This window comes from Schistocerca piceifrons, chromosome 3 (genome assembly GCF_021461385.2).
Source record: "Schistocerca piceifrons isolate TAMUIC-IGC-003096 chromosome 3, iqSchPice1.1, whole genome shotgun sequence".
NCBI lineage: Eukaryota > Metazoa > Arthropoda > Insecta > Orthoptera > Acrididae > Schistocerca > Schistocerca piceifrons.
In genome coordinates, this window is record NC_060140.1 from 482,801,855 (window position 1) to 482,821,394 (window position 19,540).

Consider the following 19,540-nt stretch of genomic DNA (forward strand, 5'->3'; position numbering starts at 1 on the left):
TCGCACTGCTGCCGCAAGTAATTGGCTATAGCCCGAGAATGAATAAAGCTATGTTTAAAATAACAACGGCATTGTTTTTCTGGTGAAATTCTCTATCTGTTTGATATGTCACATGACCACATTCCCACTAGAAATTTTGGAGTTGAATCCAAGATGGCCACCATGTTGGTGGCATAGCCTATAAAATTTCCCCCTTCCCGTTCCTCGTGTGTAGGGACTCTGTTTCCTTGTTAGCTATTCCATTTGGATTTTATCAGGGTGTTTCCGGACTTTTGGACCATCCTGTATAATCTGCTGTTCCTTCGGGCATGCATGCACTGCTTTTTTGAATCATATTAATAGTCATGATTGCTAAGAATCAGTACCTATGTATAATTTTGACTCTTAATGAAGTCGAAGTCCGACCATGGTTGCCAAATAATTATCAATCTAAATGCAATGTTGGTGGTAGCACCGTCATGCTTATTAAACAATTAGTAAGTCTTCTGATGGCTTCATATGTTAACAGCCATGCTTCGAGCAACATTTTACTGCTGACGAGCTACATTTAGCAACGATGATGTGGGCAACATTATATTTATATACGGATTCCTTAGTGAGAATGATCTGAATTACACTAAGGAACGATGGTTTTATGGCAGACATTGTATATAGGTATTGATTCTTCAGTAACCATGATCTGAGGGTGCTTGTTAACTTTATTTTTTCATGGTCAAAACTATTAAAATTTAAATAATAGTTTGTAACCTCCCCCTTACTAATTGGCCTATCCTGCTTGCAATATAAGATATGACCGTGGATCGCGTGTATACCTAATGGAATTTTTCTAATTGGCTAAGGCTATCCTTCCCGAAGAAGTAATACCGATAAGTAGGGGGAAAGTGTACAACCGATCTTCCTGATAGAAAAGTCTACTAAAAATAGAAAAGTAATTAAACCGAACAGGGCTACAATTTGGAAAAATGAAAGTTGTGCATTCACTCACGAACAACACTGGACAGAAATGGGGTACCACTGATCATGAATCCAGAAGTTACACTAATGAACGAAATGGAAATAATTACAGTGGCCAGCACATTAGGGCGATTACCATCCAAAACCCTGTACAAGTTGATGGGAAAGAAAAACATTTATTATTAAACACTGACGTGGCAACTGAAGGTTGTCACGTTTTTTGACACTAATTTTAAGTGAGTATGTAATGATAAAGAAAATTGAGAGGTCATTTTTACGTTAAGTTTGTCATTAAATGTTGAAAAAGGCAATCTAGTAATGATTTAAAAATATCCACTTAAACTGAGTGTTACTACTGAACTTCGTTGCGTGAACAGTGACTTTCAGAGACCTCAACATAACGTCAACAAAGAAATTTAGAGAAAGGCAAGCACTTTTTACTTTGCAGTTACTTAATTTTCAGATTGGATTTCATATTATTGTCTGAACAACTTAGCCTTTTTTACTGACAGAATTAAATACCTAGAAACATATCAAACCAAACAGCCATGTGCTCCAAGCTATATGTAAAAAACATAAAACTTCTGCACTCTTAATTTGTGCATTTTCTTTAGATTTGGATTTCTTCCAGTGATAGATTCTCAAACTTTGGTTAGCATATGAGGAAAAAAATGGAACAAGGACCCTGCTTGGTAACAATGTCTGGGGGCAATGAGGACACAATCGCCCTGAATTTAACTGATTATTATTTAAATAAATTTTATCAATCAAATCACATTCAACTGTAGTGCTGGGTTAGCCAATAATACTTTCTACCAATGAACAGTCTTACTTCAGAGCTGTGCGTGCGACGAAACTTGGAGCCGACGACGAATCTCTGTTGCTGGAACTGCTGCTGTTGTTGAAGATGGTAGCATCTTGTGCGGCCACAGCTAATTACAGGAACGGGCAATCATAATTAATACAGCTTCTTCCGCCCGTCCACTGCCCTTCCTCCTGGTACTAGTCATCTGGCCGGCGCACGTACATGATGCCGCCGAAATGGTACTCTCTTCTGCGAGAGCGTTAACACCACACTTCCGCACACTACAAGCGCTGGAACCCGTCTCCCGCTCTCTCCGCGCGCTCTGCGCAACAATGCACAAGCACTGGTATTATCGTTGCTAGTCGACGCAAATAACAATTCCCTTGGTTTTTTTTCCCAGAGCTTATAAGTTTCATAGTAAAACACAGATAAATACAATAAAACGTCAACAGACTTCTACCTAAATGTACACATACAGTGAAGCAATGTCCTTACTTATTAAAGGAAAGGATTTAAATTACAAATATTTACATACAATTAAAAAATTGTATATCGGTAGCAGGTGCCAAGCATCCTGCATTTTCGGTGTTACAAGTTGCATCTGCTTCACCCGGTAATGTCAGGTCTTACGGAGAATATTATTGGTATGGATGAAGAATGGGGTTAGGTTAGCTCAGTGTACGTAACGAGGATGCTACAAGTGTCTACTGCATACGCCGCGGTGATGTGTTTCCTGAGAAAGTGTTGCTAAACCGAATCTTTCTACAATGTGTTTCTTTTGTTGTCACCAAACTTTCGGAGTGCATTGATGATGTCTCCTGTCTTTTCTTATTCCGTACTGTCCTTTCGAGCTCTGTTTCGTAAAGTCTAGATTCTGTGTGCTCATCGATTTTTACCACGTTTTTATTATGCCGTTTTCTTATTGGTCTGTCTATTCGGTACAAATTTTACAGTTGATTTTAAACTACCATTCCGACGACCTAGAGACTTAAACTTTTGAACATAGTTCACAAGGAGACAATCTGCCAACAGATTTTTGTAATTTTTTATATTTACGGTATGTGAAGTTTCAGAACCCATATATCACTGAAAAACCGTTTCCCTCCAATTGTCAAACGTTCTCGAGAAAAACGACTTTGAAGATTTTCGTAAATCCTTAACTCACTAAAGGCACTTTTCACAATGAGTTGCATGTTTCACCAGTCGCGGGTGATAGCTCAGCCTGTGTTGACTTGTGGGACGGCGCACCGTGGTGTAGCTGACTGGTTATGTAAGCATGTGCATCTGTGTGTGTATCTCACGTTGCTTGTAAAGTCACGAACTTGTAAGTGGTAATGTGTGTTCAAATGTGTGTGAAATATTATGGGACATAGCTCCTAAGGTCATCAGTCCCTAAGCCTACACACTACTTAACCTAAATTATCCTAAGGACAAACACGCACACCCATGCCCGAGGGAGGACTCGAACCTCCGCCGGGACCAGCCGCACAGTTCATAACTGCAGCGCCTAGACCGCTCGGCTAATCCCGCGCGGCTGTAAGTAGTAATACTTCTTGTTCATGATCACCGCATATTGTTCGTGAAGCGGATATTGCGCTTCGTATCTGTAAATCACGTCCATGGATTCGATCAGAAAAATACTTCGACGTTTGTCTTTGACGTGAGTGCAAGACATGCCCAGTCTACAGCTTTGGAAATTCATGACTGTCTCCTTGATAATTTCGGTATTTCTAGTGTTAATGCTATCATTCAAGTGAATCATGCTATCATTCAAATGGATAATGAGAAACAAGCGTGTTTTTGCTAAACTGCAAAGTTCTGTACGTCAGACAGAATATTACTGAAATTCGTCATCATGATGATACCTACAGTACAATTGAGATCAATAACTCTAACAGCGAAATTAAAACTGTCAGTGTGCAAATCTCCCCCCTCCCCCCCCCCCCCCCCCCGAGCTAGACAACAAGGACTTGATACAGGTACTTCCTAATCATGGACAGGTAAAAAGTATAGAATCCGGAAAGTGGTGTAACAGATACAAGTTCCAGATCTGTATGAACGTTCGTTACGTCCGATATCCACATTCTAGTAAGCGGTTGCGGGGCACACATAATATGCTGCGTAAACTGTCACATGTCACGCGCGCAATGATCCACGAGATCTTCGAGAATACTGCCCACGGCGTGTGTTTATTCTACGAAATAATCTGCAACGGCGGGCAAGAATAGAGGCACAAGAACTGAGTCCCTCGAGTACCGCAGCGGGAAACACGGAGAATACTGCCATGGAATCCACTAGCTAGTCCAAAAGTTTAGTTGAAGAGGGATTTCCACACTGTAATAAGAGAACAGCAAAAATCAAAGTAGGCGAGAAATCAGACAACGATCAAAAAGATGAAGCCGATAGAGAGCAGTCTATAACTACTTGACAGGAAAACAGCTTTAGAGTACTTGAAATATCAATTCAACAGCAAGAAAGCAAGACACACGTGAAAATTAAAGCCCTTTATGTTCTAATCCAACTGAAAAAAAGGCCACTAGAAAACGACAGTACGATCTCAGAAGAAGACCGTGAAGAGAAAGCGGCAAAGATGCCAAGGAAATAGAATCTGATAACGATCCGGCAACACACATTTAATCCGATACGGAGACGAAAACTCAGGCAGACACACGTATCCTCCCAGTCCCAACAATCAGATGTGACGAGCCCTTTGAGCCGGCCACAACAGGAAACCAAACACCAACCAAAGCAGAAAACAACACTGGAACAGCGGAGTGAAACCACAACAGCTGTGACTGGAGCATGTAAACATGTAAGTAAAGCAGAAGATTGTATCGAAGCAGTCTTACTACAATATAACGACACTATCAGCAAAGGCAGCAGAGGGAAGTACCCGCTGGTTATAATTAAACTTTCCCTACTTAACACGTTATAACATGGAAACTAATTACCATACGAGAATCAAACTTGGTAGCCTTAATGTTCACAGTATGGGGTGCATGATTTCCAAGCGCCACCGTCCAGTTCCAACTATGAGCACCAGGTGCAGTTTCAGTTACCGTGATTCATATTCTCATACACCTGATCAGTCGCAGTGAACTTATTGTCGTGTCAACATGAGCTAGGTCTAAACGAGCAGAGCATTATTGGTGAAGCGCTATTATCAAAACAACAGTAACGCTGCAGCTGCACTTCGAGAATATAGCCGGTTGAAAGGATTACGGAAGTGTGCTTTTTCTCCACCTTCTCTGTGGAGCATGATGAAGAAGTTCGAATCATTTGGAGAACTGGGCGTCGCTCCGGGAAGGGGCGATGACCGTTTGCACCACAGGTGGTTAATGGAACCGCTGTTGCTATTTTTGCTATGGCAGACAACGCTGCGCGCGATTCCCGATCGTCAGGCAGTGCGCGTGCTGTGTCACGACAGTTGAACATCCCGTGGTCCACTGTACGGAAGGTGCTTCGAACCATTCTCGAATGGTATCCGTACAAGATCCATATCGTACAGCAGCTTGCACCACAGGACGATAACGACGTGTTGACTTCGCTCTCCACTTTCTCGCAAAGAGTGAATTTGACGAGGTCTGGCCCTGGACCATCCAATGGACAGACGAAGCTCATTTATCTCTGACGAGTGAGGTGAACACACATAATTGCCATGTGTGGGGTTCTTCAGCTCCGGTCACAGTGTATGAAGTTCCTCTGTGTGGTGAAACTGTCAATGCATCGTGTGGTTCCATGGCCAAGTTCATCATTGGCCCATTCTTTTTTGAACAGGTTGGCGCCTATTACACTAGGTCGCCAGGTGGCACAGCCAGTCCTCCCTCCACCACTCGGTTTGGCCACCACGTCGTCAGTTCGCTGTGCACTAGTCACCAGGGAATATATTGGACAACAACTATACGTACATATTCCTCCTAGCACTTTTCATGAAAAGGAGAAGGCGAAGGGAGAGGGAAATGCATATACACCCTATGCTATCGTTAAGAGAATCTAAATGGTTGTATTGTACTCTTTTTGATGACTATGTTTGGACGACAACAAGTTTTTCAAAGACCTACGAATGTCTAAATCGTCTTTCTTTGTGTTATTGTCGTTACTAAAGGCTGATATTACCGGGAAAGAAACGGAAATGAGAAAGTGTATCTCATCAGAAGAAGAACTCGTAGGCACTTTGAGATAAGTAGACCGATAATTTGTACTGTAATTTATTAAATTTCTTGCTCTAGGAAATATTAATTACTTTGGAAAACGATTAAAATTTTAAAAATTTGAATATTTTAGTTCAATATTTTATACTATTATATCAAACGGAAATTGATTCAAACTATGACTAGAGCTAGAACATTAATAAGAACATTTGTTTTCAAAAATAAAAGTGATAAGAACATTTATTTCCAAAAGTTTGGTACATTGTATGTGTTGAATATATTTGTATGTATACACTACATATTCAAGAGCAGAGGTTCACTCATTGGCTATCGGAATCTTCATTTGATGTAACTGAAGTACCTGCACATTTAGGAGATTCTAAGTACACGTTTGCATTTGGACATTGTTGAAACTGAGTTTGGAAAAATTGAACTTGTGGTTGTTGATCCACTAGCCCTGGCTGAGACATTGTTTTCTGTTGCGTAGGATGTTGTTCCATCGCTCACTGTGGCATGCACTGTATTTGCATAGGCTGTGGTTGTATAGGATACTGTAGCATTGATGGTGGTGACAGGGGAGTGAAAGGCCAGTATAACCCATTTGCTGCCATCCCTGCTGTACAGGTGTTTGGGCAGCAGCGACGAGAGAAATCATGTCGGCCCGGAGTTCTAATTTGTTTTCAGCAGGTACTTTATGAATCTCAGTTAACATAGAGAGAAGAAACAGCTTATCCTCATCTGCTTCAGCGAAAGTGCGAGATTTCTCTTTCGATGCAATCTTTTTCTTTAGAACTTCAATTAGCTCATCGTCGTTGATGGTTCTTCTTTTGAGATTTGTACTGAGAGATCCTACATGTAGGTCCATTATCAAACGAAATAGAAGTTTCATTTTCTTCTTCATTCTCAATGTCTTCTTCGTCCAGCTTTGTCGCAGACATTTCACCGCAGTTTCTAGAAAACGTAGTTGTTCAAAATAGGTTTGCTGTTTTTTCCTGGTTGAGACCTTTTACCCGAAGAAGTTCTCTCGTGTAACAGGAGCGGTTGGATTTCCACTTCTTCTGAATGAGTGTCACTGAAAAAAAAAGTGCGTTAGAAGTTGAGAGAGAGAATAGTCGCTAAGTGCTCTCATTCTCAAACATTGGGTGCACAAATCGGGCTATTTTCGCGCGGTGGCATTTCATTGTTTAAGGCGTCATATATCATCAACAATGTGTCATATTTCTCTTTTTTGGCTAGGAGCCTTAGCGGGCGTACGGAGAACAACTCACCAAAATTTCATCGCAATCGGATGAATGGTTTAGGAACGCATAGACGACAGACATACATACAATCATTTTTATATATACAGATGCTAAAGTGATTGAACTAGTTTTTTTTTTTTTTTTTTTTTTTGTTTCAGATATCTGGCAACGGGAATTTTGATACAATATCTACCTTACCAGTACAGAATAAGTCAACCAACAATCTCAGTGTTTGTAAGATATGTTTTAGGTGCCATCTGCTGGTTTTTACGAAAAAAACAACCCACACTGCATTGGAGCCATTGACGGAAAACATGTACGAGTGATCAAGCCAACTGGAAGTGGTTCATTGTATTATAATTACAAAAACATTTTCTCAGCCATGCTACTCACTACGTGTGACGCCGACTACAAATTCATTTTCATGGATGAGGGTGCATATAGTAGGTCTGCTGATTCCACGATATTTAAGGAGAGTGTTTTTAAGAAAAAACTTGATGAGGGCTCCTTAAATATTCCTGAATCTCAATCCTCTTTCTATGGTTTCGATGAGCCTATGCCCTTTGTGCTTGTTGGGGATGAAGGTTTCGGTTTGTCAACAAAGCTGCTTAGCCCTTATGCAGGCAAATGTTTGAGCGTAAAAAAACGTGTATATTAACCACCGACTTAGCAGAGCACGAAGGAATATAGAGTGTACGTTTCGAATATTGGCCAATAAATGGATAATTTTCCATCGGCCATTGAATGTTGACCTTCGTTTGGGTGAATCCATAATACGAAGTTGCTGTGTTTTGCATAACTTTGTCAGAAAACGTGATGGTTTCAAAGCTGAAGATACCTTGTCAGTCGAAGGTTTATACGAATGGAATGAAGACCGTCAACCGCCAACAACAAAAAGCAACACAGCTCAGAGTCGTATTTTGTGATGATTGACAGTGAAGCAGAAGCCTGTACCTTGACAAATAGACACAATCTAAATAAATGAACTCATCGGCACGACCGCTGAATCGAGAACACGTACCTACTATTCATCATAATAATAGTTTAGTGGATGTGCTTGGTGTTTTAACACCGATGTGAATATTAGCAAAAATATAAATAAACGGCAGCTGTTTTAAAAATTCATAACCTTTAGAATTTTTTTCTTGTTATAGACAAAAACGAAGGATATCTCCCGAACATAATGTCGAAGGACAAGTTTGTGATTTAAAAAAGTAGAAGTACAAACATTCAGTTTTCCCTGTAGTCATAATGATACACTAAGTGATCAAAAGTATCCGGACACCCCCAAAAACATACCTTTTTCATATTAGGTGCATTGTGCTGCCACCTACTGACAGGTACTCTATATTGCAATCTCACTAGTCAATAGACATAATGAGAGAGCAGAATGGGGCGCTCCGCGGAACTCACGGACTTCCAACGTGGTCAGATGATTGGGTGTCACTTGTGTCATACGTCTGTAAACGAGATTTCCACAGTCCTAAATATCCCTACGTCCGCTGTTTCCGATGTGATGGTGAAGTGGAAATATGGAGGGATACGTACAGCACAAAAGCGTACAGGCCGACCTCTTCTGTTGACTGACAGAGACCCTCGACGTTTGAAGAGGGTAGTATTGTGCAATAGGCAGACATATATCCAGAACATCACACAGGAATTCCAAACTCCTTGAGGATCCACTGGATGTACTATGACAGTCAGGCGGGAGACGAGAACACTTGGATTTCATGGTCGAGCGGCTGATCATAAGACACACATCACGCCGGTATATGCCAAACAACGCCTCGCTTGGTGTAAGGAGTGCAAACATCGGACGATTGAACAGTGGAAAAACGTCCACTGGTGTGACGAATCACGCTACACAATGTGGCGATCCGATGGCAAGGTGTGGGTATGACGAATGCCCGGTGAACGTCATCTGCCAGCGTGTGTAGCGCCTATAGTAAATTCGGAGACGGTGGTGTTTTGGTGTGGTCGTGCTTTTCATGGAGGCGTCTTGCACCCCTTGTTGTTTTGCTTGGCGGTATCACAGCACAGACTTGCATTGATGTTTTAAGTACCATCTTGCTTCCCACTGTTGAAGAGCAATTCGGGGATGCGATTGCATCTGTCAACGCGATCGAGCACCTGTTCATAATGCACGGCCTGTGGCGGAGTGGTTACACGACAATAACATCCCTGTGATCAACTGGCCTGCACAGAGTCCTGACCTGAATCCTATATAACACCTTTGGGATGTTTAGGAAAGCCGACTTCATGCCAGGCCTCACCGGACGACATCGATACCTCTCCTCATTGAAGCACTCCATGAAGAGTGGGCTGCCGTCCCCCAGGAAACCTTCCAGCACTTGATTGAACGTGTGCCTGAGAGAGTGGAAGCTGTCATCAAGGCTAAAGGGCCGGCAGCGGTGACCGAGCGGTTCTAGGCGCTTAAGTCCGGAACCGCGCGACTGGCACGGTCGCAGGTTCGAATCCTGCCTCGGGCATGGATGTGTGTTATGTCCTTAGGTTTAAGTATTTCTAAGTCTAGTGGACTGATGACCTCAGATGTTGAGTCCTGTAGTGCTCAGAGCCTTCTGAGCCAATTTATGAGAAGTACATGTCTTCTTGTTTCAAAATTCATATTGCACACATATAACTTCTTAATTATCGATAGTTCATAAAAAATTGTTACTAACAATTAGTCTAATTAAGTTGGGTGATGCTGAGGAAATTAGATTAGGAAATGAGGCACTTAAAGTAGTAAAGGAGTTTTGCTATTTGGGGAGCAAAATAACTGATGATGGTCGAAGTAGAGAGGATATAAAATGTAGGCTGGCAATGGCAAGGAAAGCGTTTCTGAAGAAGAGAAATTTGTTAACATCCAGTATTGATTTAAGTGTCAGGAAGTCATTTCTGAAAGTATTCGTATGGAGTGTAGCCATGTATGGAAGTGAAACATGGACGATAAATAGTTTGGACAAGAAGAGAATAGAAGCTTTCGAAATGTGGTGCTACAGAAGAATGCTGAAGATTAGATGGGTAGATCACATAACTAATGAGGAAGTATTGAATAGGATTGGGGAGAAGAGAAGTTTGTGGCACAACTTGACCAGAAGAAGGGATCGGTTGGTAGGACATGTTCTGAGGCATCAAGGGATCACCAATTTAGTATCGGAGGGCAGCGTGGAGGGTAAAAATCGTAGAGGGAGACCAAGAGATGAATACACTAAGCAGATTCAGAAGGATGTAGGTTGCAGTAGGTACTGGGAGATGAAAAAGCTTGCACAGGATAGAGTAGCATGGAGAGCTGCATCAAACCAGTCTCAGGACTGAAGACCACAACAACAACAACAACTAACAATTACTTGAATTAAAAGTATTACAAATTTATTAACGCTATTTTATAAAATATCTATAACTATAGATTCATATTTACAGTGAAAACTGGAATTTTGCATGCAGTATTAATTGGAAATAAGATGTGCATTTTGCATAAAAATATTAAATATGTGTTAATTAGCATTTATTTGATGAGTTTTATATTTCAATGATGTAGGTATTCGAATTGAAAGATAAAAATAAAAGGGAAAGGAAACCGTACCGAGATGTGAAACAGCGATCCATTGATTACCCAATTACCATGCTCCAACACTGCCGAATAAACCACACGCCCAGTCGAGAAAGACCGCCTTAATTTTAGTAAATTTAAGTTTCGCGGAAAGCTTCAGAGTCGATTTACCTCAGTACTTTTGATAGTTGCAGAGAAATGCTTCGATGGAGTGTTATTAGAGTTCCGAACTTCACGTTCTATATATACATTAAAAAAATTACAAAAATCCGATTTTCGAGCGGTGTATTTGTCAGAATTGGATGAGGATGCAATATTAACTTGGTTTCTTGTCTACTCTGTTTGCCAATGCTACTTTCCAGTGACTGAAGACTCGAACTTCTTCTCAGAACTGAATGACAATGCTATGTTAACTTGCTTTCTTGACTGGTGTGCGGCAAAGGATATTTTGTGCAGATCTCCCTTTTCCACAATTTCCCGTTCAACTGGCAAATGGCTCGCGGGAAGGAAGCTTGCTGGTAGGCTTCTGTGTGAGCTCGAATCTCTCTTGATTTTTACCTTGTGATATTATTGGATTTCAGACATTTTGCATATGAGAAAAGGATAGCCACCGAGCTGTAGTTTGTAATGATACTAAGCATGACAACGCGAGAGTAAAGAAATGAAATCTGTTTATAACGTGCGCCTATACCAAGACGCGCGGCCAGCGTTTAAAAGGTACTCTATGACTCGCTGGGCGCAGATATTTAAAATCATTGCCGCAGCGCTTGATAGCAAGAAGCTGCGAAACAGAAGAAAGAACAATTTATCATTTGTTAGGAAAATTCTAGAGTCTTTATAGTTAGTTGTACTTCTGGTCGCCGATATGTTAACATGTACTTCATTACCTTTGATGTTTGGTTGCCGACTTGTTAAGACGTGTTGTGTAGTACCGCTACAAGTTATATTTCTTTTGGTGTGAAAAACCACGTTATCACCAAGAAAACAAAAACGCTTCTGTAAACTTTGTGACGATAAAAAAAATACTTACGCGCACGCCAGGACATTTAATTTTTACAAAATATCACACATACAAAAGCAGCGATTGTTGGACTGTTCCATGTATGAGAAAAACATAAAAATGTAAGTTTTGTATTCATTGTAAATTTGTTAATGTTTGTAGTTTAACGCCTTTGTTCTTTGAGAATATATTGATGCTTCACTGTACAGAAAATCTATGCTTATTCTTTTCTTTAAATTAATCACAAATAATTTTTATGTTTAAATGAACTTTGTTACAGGTTCGATCTTTATCGCGGTGTCTCGATTGCATTTGGGAGACCATTAATGTGTTCAATTTCCGATCTGACGACCTTTTTTACAAAATTTCACTGTTTTGCATTCATTTCCAATTTTCCTTATTATTATTCAAATAGGTCCCTTAGGTAATTTCATTGAAGAGTCTGATTGTGTGAAAGCAATCCGGGTCAAGAGGTCATTTGAGAAACTATTTTCGCGCAATCAATCTGTACGTCTCCTGAACACAATCGAGAACCGACGCATCGGCGATCATTAATTGATTTTTCTCTCTTTCCAAGTCGTACCAAAAAACGGCCAAGGAGAACTGCCGTGAGTACGCAATCTAGTGTTAAAGGGTGCATTCTTTATCTTGTCGGCAAACATTGCTATAAATTATCATCATCAATGTTATATTTGGTTAAATGTGAAAAGCAAAAACCTTTTAACGCTAGAACCTTCACGGTCAGTTCGCGAGAGAGGAAGCAATATATTGGATGACTCAGTTGAAGATAAACTGAAATAAATTTGAAATTTACCACACGTCTTCGTGTAATCTCATGTAAATACCTGAAATCGGTTGATAAATTACACACGCAAGATCAAGGAGCAGAGAATAACTGGTTCAATAAAAATTAATTTTTAATATACCAGGTCATTAAATTGGGCTGAAAAGTGTAAAATAATTTCTCCTAGACCTATAATATTTCCTAACCCCACATACTTAAACCTAAAAATTTGTGATTGTGAATTTTTAACAGTTAGGAAAATAAATGCAAGACTGAAAACGAAAAACGACGGGCGCATACAATAGACCGTGGTAACGAGGTGAACAACTCATGCTTCAGTATTTAACTAGTGTAATAGCTACGTATCGCATGTGCCCCACGATTTTCTTTCTAAATATTACTTGCAATTCACAATGACATGTTTTCAGGTCCTGTGATGGGTCCAAAGATTTGCTGGTGTTTGGTGTCACGGTAATTCTATCGGTGTCCAGAAACATGGCGACTCGGAGACTTGCAGTAACGGGAGATTTGCGTACACGTAAAGTTGCGTAACACGTTGCAGCGCGGTAGCGGCTGCAAGTGGTAGTGATTAAGCCACACACAGATAATTGCTTCGAGCGGTCGAGTGGTCGCTCCCGCCGATTAATACGAATAAGTACGTGTGCACGGTTCAAGTGGCGTGTGTGGTCGCTCCAGCGTAATTAATACAGACACCTAGGTTTGCGCTGGCCAAGTGTTCCACGGTTGCACATTTAATAATTAATGTCTTACAGGCCTGAAAATAATCTTGTTGGCTGATGTGAGGACGGGCACCTGTCAAAATCGGGTATAGTAAGTACTTCCACCGATTAGTATCTTAGTATCTTTTTCATTTATTCTTTAGCAGTGCCATAAACGTCCACACATATTTAAATCAAATAAATAGTACACTATTTTCTAAAATATGATCTAACAATTAATCCAATGGCCTCCGCCATTTCTTTTTAAACATCATGAATACACTTCACACTCGTACGTTCCCGTATTAATGACGCGACAGCGAGCGAAACCGCAAGTCATTGTTGTGTGTAGCTTAAACAATGCTACTTGTAGCCGCAACCGTGCTGCATTTTGCTACGTAACCTTACCATCCTCCCCCCCTCTCTCTCAAGAACTGGTCGAAACACAAGTACCTACGTTTATTTTGCTTCCGAAGTTTCTAGCGTGACTGTCAGTATGGAATTTGTTGCAATGAGCAAGGGTAGACCTTCTGCTCATTACAGCGGTTACGGGTATCGTACATTTAGGGAATATAAGGAAAGTATTGTTACGTGGGTGTGCTTACTCAAAAAGTCCGATCATTGTAAGGGGAAGATATGCTCGAAGAATGGAGAAGTGCTTTACGTGTCTAAAAATCTTTGTGGACCACGTGACGAAGCAATTCTAGAAGTGAAGAAGCGAATGGAGAGGACGAGGAAGACGGCTCGTGTAGAAACTACCCAGTTATCCGAGAAATACGTGGATGAAATGGGATATCTTCATAATAAAGTTTAGGATTTTGTTTCGGTAATGCCCCACTCAGAAAATATGAAGAGGACTATTCATTATCAGCCGAGTCAAGCGCAGGGAACCAAACAGAGCCTTAGAACTGTACCGAAAGAGATCTTCATCAAGGTGTCTTAACAACTGGTGACAATAGTAGTTCTTTTACAGAAGATGATAGATTAGAGCACAGGATAATCACTTTTAGTGGAAACAAAGGACAAGAAAGCTTTAAAACGTATTCCCACATTTTTATGGAAGGAAAATTTAAGAGCTGCGGCATACAGTTCGTACAAATCTGCACCATACATGTAGACATAGGAGGCTAGTGACGAAACAAACATTGTTCCTGTTTTATTTGCCTTAATATTTAAAAAGAAGAAACACACCGATGTTCGGCTCTCTCGTCTGATTAAGCAAGCTCGTCAGCGGTGTCCAAGAAAAGTGAATGTTGATTTTGAACCAGAGAAATCAATGGGGAATGGATAGAGGACTTTTAAGAAAAAGCAAAAAAGTTCGGATATAAATACGTTCAATTTCGAAACTTCCTGGCAGATTAAAACTGTGTGCCCGACCGAGACTCGAACTCGGGAACTTTGCCTTTCGCGGGCAAGTGCTCTACCAACTGAGCTATCGAAGCACGACTCACGCCCGATACCCACAGCTTTACTTCTGCCAGTACCTCGTCTCCTACCTTCCAAACTTTACAGAAGCTCTCCTGCGAACCTTGCAGAACTAGCACTCCTGAAAGAAAGGATATAGCGGAGACATGGCTTAGCCACAGCCTGGGGGATGTTTCCAGAATGAGACGTTCAATTTCTTTTATTTTCTTATTTCAGACACTTTTTTGTTGTTACGTGTTTGCTTCGTTTCTGACTTTTTGTTTTCACATTTCCAGCTTGATTCTATATGTATTTCTCTTTTTAAATGTTTGTTTTGAGAAGTGTTAAATCAAGGCCTTCTTATGTTTATCTTAGTTGCCATGGTAATAGTAAATAAACAAATAGATGTAGTATTGAGTGCAAGATTAGTAGAGGAAGTTTTCCCTACAGTTTTTAATGGTTTCGTTCGTGAAGGACTTTCTGCAGGGTGTTTCTGAAAGAACGTGCAAAAATGTAGCAGGACACAGACAATGCTCCACTGAGCAATGTGAGATAGGGAACCTGGAGTCGAAGAAGCCAGCTTAAGAACATACGGAAGCAAACTTGTCTAGCGCTTTGTCTAGCATTACTGTTTTCCAACTTATATACAACTAGCGTGCGCACAAGTTTACACGTACTGTGCTGTTTATTTACATGCAAGGAAACAAGGACGACGAGCCAGATTACCAGTCACTATTGTTGTAGGCTTGTTTACTTTATTTGCCCATAAGGTGGCTCTGTTTTATCATATTCACATTGTCCCATGACAGAACATGCTATGAATCAACGACAGACTCATTCATTACTCAGTGCTATTCAGACACGTACAGTACAATGCGATGGAGCAATACCGGTACAACATTTCCTAGTCGATGGAATTGAAGGGGAGGTCCTATTGCATGCCCTGCGACGTCACCTGACCTGAATCCCCTTGATTATTTCCTAAGGGAATATCTAAAGTCACTTGTGCACGAGACCCTATTTGGTATGGAGATCGAATTAGTATGCCTGAATTGTAGCTGCCTGTGATAAGATTCGAAATACACCACGGATATTTGTCAGGGTGCGTCAGAATCTTGTTCGCCGATGTCATGTTTGCCTTGAGGTTGATGGCCGCCAGTTTCAGCGCATTTTGTGAGATACAATACAACTAGTCCGTTCATTGCGTCAATGATGGTATTTGTAGTTAACTAATGTAAATAAAAAAGTACACAGTCACGTGCTTTTTTTCCTGTTATCTCCTTTGCTGGCTTCTCCGAACCCAGGTTCCCTACCTCAAATTGTTCAGTGGAGCATCCTCTATGTCCTGTATAGTCTTCTTTCTTCGCCTATGCTTGCTAGTACTTCTTTATTTCGTACCTCACACGTCCCTTTAATTTTTAACATCTTTCATGAATGATATCTCCTCAAATATTCCGAACAGAAGTTAATTTTACTGAAAGTTATTAAAATGTGAAATACGTATCTGGTCCAAATACAGGGTGATCATTTTAACTTTGTGAAGTATCTCGAAAACTACACATCGGATCAACAGAAGTTACGGTTTCAATTTGTTTGTCTAGAAGGTGGACATCCAACGACACAACACTTGACTCATCACCCCACCCCATGCGCTGGTGGCGTGGGCTAAGTTTGAAACTTTCGGTGGGAGCCCCCATTTCTTGTAGCACATTACGATTCTGCGGCAAAATCGATATACGTTTTTTCTGAAGCATTTTTTTCTCCACAGATGTCGCTGTAAATGGAGGAGTAGAAATGGACACACAACCGTAATTTACGACATGCCACTCAATGGCCATTGAATATCCAATGGCACGAGGGACCCCATCTTCATGATGCCAGGGTAGGACAAGCCAGTATTTCATTACTTCTAATTGGAAACCCCATTCGCAACGTTGTATTCCTCCTACATATTAAAGAGGGGACTATTCGATATGCCACCATGGCTGTGTAATGAACTACGACATACTCGTATCATAACATGCAGTATGCGGAGCTCACGTATCGTGCAGACGTAGAACAGATACTGGTCGTACACATTGTAATACTTGTGCAATGTTTATTGCCTGAACACCTACTTGTCATTTGGAAATGTTCAAATGTGTGTGAAATCTTATGGGACTTAACTGCTAAGGTCTTCAGTCCCTAAGCTTACACACTACTTAACCTAAATTATCCTAAGGACAAACACACACACCCATGCCCGAGGGAGGACTCGAACCTCCGCCGGGATATCGTTTGGAGAACAGACGTGCAAGTGAGCGACGCATGTAGCAATCACACACAAAAATTCTGCAACCGTGGTCGAAACGTTGGTTTTCTCCAGCAGCAGTTTTATATGGTCTGCCGCGGTACCATGTCCAAAAACTTTTATGTCGAAAAATTCTTCTGCTTCAACATTTCGTTGACAGGAAACAGCAGCTTTATTTAAATTCCTTAAAGCGTGTATTAATGGTTTTGTCAAAAGTTTCAGAATTTATTAGGCCACTAGTTTCGAACCCTTAGAGGTTCACCTTCAAGCCTGGACTACTGAGGCTACACTGACAATGCCTGATCTTAATAATAAACACTGAGTGGCGACACATGCTCTATAAATATTTGCAGGATGAATTCCACAATTCACACATGCCTGTAACCGAATCAGATTGAAACTGGAGATCAACAGGAACTACCTGTACTACTGTAGGCAAGTGTGAATTGTGTCATTCATACTGCAGTCATTTGTAGAGCATGTGTCGCCACTCAGAGTCCATTATTAAGATCGGTCATTGTCAGTGCAGTAGGTCTCAGTAGATCAAGCTTGAAAATAAACTGTAACGTTTCGAAACTAGTCGCCTAATAAATACTGCAGTTGTTGACAAAAGCATCCATAAACGCTTTCCGGAACAGAAGAAAAAATTGAAATGATCCTGATTTATGGAAAATATAAGAGAAACGTTGAGGCTGCTGTTGCCTTGAATGCCAAGCGTTTTCCAGAGAAAGCTCTCCCTCGTTCGTTCTTTTACAAGGTTGTAATGTCTTTATGTCTGATGGCAGCGTACAGTCCGGCAAAAAATAACTAAGTAAACATGTTACAGGAGAAGCTAATGAAATAGCTGTGCTAAATACAGTGCACGACAACCCACGGATAAGCGCCCTGCAGTTACACCATGATTCCGGTATGTCCGTAGGTAGTACTGTCACAACACATCATCGTCGTAAGTATCGTCCATACCACGCGTCACTGCATCAGGAACTTCATGGCGCAGATTTCCATAACTGGGGTAGTGTTATGTGAATGGGCACGTCAATAAATGCAAACTACCCCCGCGTTCTTTCCCGAGGTACTATTCTCTGGTGAGTATACATTCACATGCCATGGTAGCGTTAATCCAAATAATATGCATTATTGGAGTGTAGACAATCCCCACTGGTTTCGGCAAGTGGACCATCAACGTCCTTGGTCGGTTCACGTGTGGTGTGGCATCATGGGGAACAAACTCATTGGTCCCTATTTTATCGACGGCACGTTTAACGGACTTAAATATCGAGCGCTTTTGGTTTTGGAACTACTGGTATTATTGCAGGATGTTGCACTGTACATTCGACAACGAATGTAGTTTCACCACGACGGTTACCCAGCGCATTACGAAATTGAAACACGGGAGGTGTTAGACCGTGTTTAGACTGATCGGTGGATCGGTAGACGTGGACCTATTAATTGTCCGGCTAGGTCGCCGGATTTGGAGTCGCTGGATGTATTTCTGAGTGAATATTTAGAAGCTAAGGTAACAGCAAGTGCCAACAGGCAGTGAAGACATGGCCGACCGAAGCTGAAACACCTGTGCTGACATTCCCGCAGATATGCTTCTGTCCTGTGTAGGATCATTGTTTCGAAGTTGGCGTTACAACGTTTGAACACTTACTCTAATTGGCAAAGTAGAGCAGCGTTCACCTCTAGCCAGGGCCACAGTGGCATGTCGAGTAGTCCCCCGTTTGATATGTCGGAGGAATACAACGTTGCGAATGGGGTTTCGCGTTGGAAGTTATGAAATACTTGCCTGTCCTACCCTCGCAACATGGAGGTGGCGTCCCACGTGCCATTTGATTTTCGAGGGACATTGTGTAGCACGTCGTAAACTAAGATTGTGTCTCCGCTTCTATTCCTCCCATTACAGCGCAATCTACGGCGAAACGAAGAAAATGCTTTAGACAAAACGTTTGTAGATTTTGCCGTAGAAACATAATCTGCAATAAAGCGCAGGTGTTCCCTATTGAAGATTTCAAAGTTGGCCCCCGCCACACACGCACGGGGTGGGGCGTGGGGGGTCAAGTGTGATATCACTGGATTTCTCCCTCCGAGACGAACAAATTGGAATTATAACTTTTATGATCCGATGTGTAGTTTTCGAGATATTTCACTGTCTTCAGTTAAAATGAACACTATGTATATTTCGACGGCTTGAATTAGGTAAATCTTAAAAGTATATATATCAGAAGAACTGACATTACAATCTAAAACATCTATAATCTTTTTGGAAACTAATACCTTATTGGACTGTGGGCGAATTCTGTGCCACCTACACACAGTCTAGAGTAATATTACAGTTGCCGCGGAATTCAGCTAGATGGAACTACTGCTATTTTATAACGCTATGGTTAAGTTCATCAGAATGGGACCCCGGCATAAAATTAGTCGGCAGGAACTATTTTATTTTCATAGTTTCGTGAGAATCCATTGTTGTTGAGCCGATGTTTAGGCTGTGATTTTGAAATGTGTCCTTAATTAAGCTTCTAGTTTCAAAACACTGCAAGGAGAGAACCACTGCTCAGGCGCAGGAAGAAAGTCAAGAAAAAAAGAAAAAGAAAAGAAAAGATAGATGGTGCTGTAAGCTCCTCAACGTAAGTGGA